Source organism: Oryza glaberrima, chromosome 12 (genome assembly GCF_000147395.1).
Source record: "Oryza glaberrima chromosome 12, OglaRS2, whole genome shotgun sequence".
In the NCBI taxonomy this organism is placed as follows: domain Eukaryota; kingdom Viridiplantae; phylum Streptophyta; class Magnoliopsida; order Poales; family Poaceae; genus Oryza; species Oryza glaberrima.
Genome location: NC_068337.1, coordinates 18,959,683 through 18,965,179, shown reverse-complemented (window position 1 = coordinate 18,965,179; position 5,497 = coordinate 18,959,683).

The window sequence follows — 5,497 nt, the reverse complement described above, 5'->3', positions numbered from 1 at the left end:
AATATTACGAAAAGCTACGGGGGGGAGAAGGGTGCGTGCGGGAGATAGATCTCAAATTGGAGAAATTTCGGAATATATAGGCTGGAAAAAAATTGAAATTTAAACAATTTTACTTGAAGTTGAATACATTTTTCTAGGTTAAAAAATAAATATTTTGGTGAAATAGTTCCTGCAGGGGGACCAAAATTCCAAATCTAAAATCAAAATATAAGGCATGAACATGAGCACTGGCAAGGAACATTAATTTACGAATAAACATCGAGATCATATATAGGATTGGAAGTTACAAGAATGCGAGGACTGCGCTTGATGAATTTTCCTTAACATAATTCAATCAAGGACCTAATAATATTGACTTGTAGTGTAGGAGTACTTTAAGTCACTCCGGGATTGTTTAGATCGTCCATTTCATAGATCTAATGTTTGGTACTCTTATTGATTACCTCCTATGAGGTAATAGCTCTTAAAAAAAGAACAACTGTTTTTCTGCATTCGATATTTACAGCATGGCGTTCTATAAGGTCAGTACTAAGTGAAATAATCTTCTCACATCCTAAAAATCCAATTATAATGTACCAGTGTCTTCTAAGGCTGGCCGCTAAGTTGAGTGCTGCGCCTTACATGAATAGAAAGTACAATCTGGACTCATATGAAAGTGTCAGAAAGAAAATGGCTCATGCTAAATCCATCCTGACATACAAGTAGTCTTTCAAAATTAGCCTCAATTTTTGCATAGAAAAATGTCATGATGAATCCATAGTGATTTTCTTTATGGGATAGTGCGAGGTATATTTGGGAACAGAGATAGATTCAAGATAGATTCAAGTTGGTGGGCATTGGGCAAGTCTCAACTGTTTATTTTTAAATTTTTATTTTGTGGCAGGTGTCCCAACTGATAAATTGGTGAACAAGTCTCAGGCTCTCAGCTGCTTGAAGCAGAACAACCCAGTAAAAGTTCAGTTTGACATATACACAGCAGGCTACCAGTTTTGTCCAGTTCATCATGACAAATCTGAGAACATCACTCCATCAATATAGGTGGTTTAATCTTTAAAACTAAAACTAGGAAGGTAGCCCGCGCATACGCGTGGGCATGTTGTTTAATCTTGTTTGAAATTTTATTATTATGAATGTTTATGTGTGGATGATATTTTTGAAATATTTTTTACTCTATTTTAAATGTATGTTCGTTAATAATTGTTGGGCGTATTATTTGAACCTGTATATCCTCAAATTTATTAGAAAAAATATGTCACAATAATGGAGTTAGTTCATATCTATTTATATTGTGCGTGATTCTTTTTTTGAAATTATTGGAGTTTCCAAACTTTATATAACATTTTTTGTTTTGTATGCTATAGATGACTTTAAGTAATATTTTAATTTTATTATATATTAATGAAATATATTTTCTATTAAAAACATAGCTAATGATGCTACTTCATCTAATCAAAGATAGACTTATATTACTTATATTCCTTCCGTCACATAAATCGAAGGAGTTAAATTTTATCCCAAAACAATAGAAGAATTTATATGTAACCAAGACAGTGATTTTCTAAATACTACCACGATAATCTCCAAAGTACCGTATCATATTTTGACAAATATCAATATTATAGTGCATGTTCGTTCAGTGTCCGGTTTGTTTTCCACACCTATTGTTTCTAATCACATGAGACACCTTTAGTAATTTGGAGAATACATATGTACATTTAAATTAGTGTTGTACATTTGTCAAGTGTTTTTCACACCTAAAATATGAGTGAAATTTTATCATAACATTAATTATTACATGTCGGCTCCATATTTGTGATGTATTTTGGGCTATAGATATTAGTAGTTTATTTATTTAAAGGAATACAACCGGATCAGAAATTGGATATATAAATTTTAAATAATTTAAAAGATAGAACGCTTAAAAGCATTGATTGGATATTTTATATTTACATTTGCGTAAATTTGAAGATTGTTATATTTTTATCCTTAAATTGTAAAAAAAAAATTAAGGACTGCCGATTTTTTTGGGCTTTATCATAAGTATGTTTTATGTTCTTCTGGCAAACAATATGTAAGCATTATTGTTTTTTTCAACCATATGTACGTCCGGAGTACTTTTTCCAGTCAACATTTATATATTTCTCATATATCCGTATATAGGAGAAACAATTAATATAATGGTGTAAAATGAAACAACTAAATTGTGTTGTTTTCATTTTTACAAATGTAAATTTAAATTAGCATTGTATATTCGTCAAGTGATATTTGACACCCTAAAATAATGTGAAATAAGAAATTATCATAACATTAATTATTATATATCAGCCTCGTATGTTAAGATAGAACTGACAAAGATCATTGATGGGATATTTCATATTTATAATATTGATTTAGTTTAACTACGTATATTTACATAAATTTGTAGAGTAATATATTTATCTTTAAATAGTAGATAATACTAAGACCATCGATCTTTTTCGAATGATATATTTTTTTTTGTTTTTATAGTAAGGGATTTCGAAAATACTATTTAAAAAGACCACCTTGCGTAGATTTTTCTTTGTTCCGAACTTCCAGTGGATAGTGGTTAAGCTTTATTTCTTTTTCCAAGTCATATGTACGTACGGACTACGTATGTTTTTTTTCTTTTTCTAGCCTAATTGTTATATAGTTCTCCCGTATACGTACACAGAGTAATAAGTTATTAGCTTTTAAAATAAAATACATCTAATCTAATGGTCTAAACTATTGAATTCATCAATTTAAGTAAAAACCAACGGTGATATTTGCTTAAATTTATAGATTAATAGATTTTATCTTTAAATATAAGAAAACTCTATTTTAAAGATAATCGATTTTTTTAATGGTACTACGCACGTATGTTTTTTTTTCTTTGTTGTTTTTATAGTAAGTCTGTGCATAGTTTTTTTTTCTTTCGATAAACAGTAGGTAATAGATTCTTTGTTTTTTGTTCTTACGTATGTACGTACATATAGAGTACTCGTGTTTTTTTTTCCGGTGAATAGTAAGGTATTAGTTTCTTTTTAAATAAAATACATCTAATCTAATCTAATGGTCTAAATTATCGGGTCCACCGATTTATGTGAAAATCGACGGTGAGATTAAACATTGCGATGTGGCGGTCTATAAGCGTTTGTAGAAGTGCCATGTGGTGGCTTAAGAACGTTTATAAGAAGTTTAATGGACTTTTAGTATATAATAGATGTCATAAGAAAATGTTCGTTCCAAATATTAACCCTTCACTTAATTTGTAGCATTATTTGAAATTCTGAATTAATATCAGTGGAGTTCTTAAATTTTTACAATCTTTGTGATGATAATATGATCAAGTTCCTTAATTTTTGGCGATCTTCTGAATGTTACTGAAGTTTCTCATTTTTTCTGGCTCAATAATCAGCAGATGAAAGAAAGAACAAGTCTTAAACCATTAACATATCATATCACATCACACTGGTCATGTCTATCTCTAAGGAGTATCAGCTAGTTTGAGGAATGGCTACAAGAAAGCCATTTTGTCTAGCTCCGGCTCTGGCATCTATCATGGGGTTCACGCCAGTCTGATGATACTAGCAGCGAGATGTTTTAGTGCAGTCCAAAGGCTTGCACTTTGTCAAACAGATGAGCTCCTGGTGACTCCCATGCCTACCATAGCAACCTATTGGCCAGTCCTCATACTCATACCCCATCAGCTCATAGAAAAGTGCTCGCTCATCTGTTATTTTATAGAGAAAAAAAGGAAGCATATGGTATAATTTCATACTTATTCAAGTTCCGCAGGTGTGTTCAATATGCACCTACAACTGCATATGTAATTTTCCTTCTGGGGATATGACTGCAAGATTAATCACTCTTCATCTCACCATGTAATGGAGTGTCTTGTTTTGGAGGAAAAAAAGGTTTGGCATTCATGAACTGAGCTTCCAACTTTGTTCAGTTTGTTTTTTTTTCGTTGGCCGGTGAAAGAATGCCGGCCAAGAATTCTTGTTTAGACAGGCCAGGAGTGTCGTTACAAGTACATAAAACACGACAACTAAATTGCCGAGGGGAAAGGCCAACTCCGTGTTCCAGTTCGAGTAAAAGGAACAGACTACGGGGAGAAAACCACCCGCCTCTTGCGAAATCCTCCACTCTTGCACAGTTGTGCCACACATCCCAGACTCCGTGGACACGGATTCCTGCAAAATCTGCGCGTTCCACACCTTCCAAATAACTAGTAACAGATAAAGAAAAGCATTGTACATAAAGATTTTTGCATCGTATCACACAAAGTATAAACATTCATGTGAACCATAGGTCACGTAGGATTAAGGAGTAACAAACTACTACAAGATTTGCATGCACAGGTTTATGAATTTGAAATCCTGAACAATCCGAACAAAAACGAGGGGAACTTGTGCCAATCTGCAAGGGATTTAAGAAGAAGCAGACACTCCAATCAGCTCATCTGTTCCTTCAGTTTGAATTGGTGGCACTTAGACAATCACATTTCCCTCTTGCTTGAGGGCAGCGCCACCGTCGGAACAATTCGCACGCCGGCACCGAGATGTACGCATCTGTCTCCAATGTGCTGATGAAAGGTACAAAGCTATGCAGACATTGGGAGTCTTCTCAGTACAGTTATCTCTACTGGTTGTAATTGGTTGAGTTCAGTAACAGGGTAATTTTACCAAGTACTGGGAGGTATCATATTTTCTAGTGTAAATTTGGTACCTTCAGTTACTAAGTACTGCGAGACAACAAAAAATTTTTTTTTTTTTGATGTAAGGTAAAATGAATTACCCGGCTTTGGGGAGAAAGCCAAACAGCAACATACAGAGTCTTATACATAAAGGAAAAATAAAACGAAAGTCAAAACGACACAAAACAGACTGGGGATGCCAGCACCCATGAGGCTCTAAAACTTAAGAAACTAAACCACCCAAAGAAACACTGTAACAGACAGTAACACCCGCATACAGACTACTTCCAGGAATCAAACCAAAGCATTATCAGGTAAAACATCTCCCGGTCGCAGCTCCTTCATCTTTTGATTAAGCTTCTCAAGCCAGACGTTCAGCTCCACGCGCTCTCTTTCTCTTAAGAGTACCTTCCACCGATTCGCCAGAGCAATTGATCTGTAAACCACCTGCAAAGGTGATTTAACCAGTTTGTTTTCAAACACAAAATCATTGCGTACAGTCCATAACCCCCAACATAAACAAGCACAAATAAAAATTCCCAGATTAACCCCTAACTGTTTTTTGACGACCCTTAACCCATCCCAAAAATTCAGAGGTACCATATCACCCCCAATCACTTCGATTACAGAGCACCAAACGAATTTAGCTATAGGGCAATTAAAAAGAATATGACTGGTTGATTCGACTCTCAAACAAAGCTTACAAAATCTATCACCCCCTTTCCATTTTCTGCTAACTAAAAGACAGCACAGGGGATCCTTTCTCTCCCAGCTAAAAACAGAAAATGCTTGATTTTC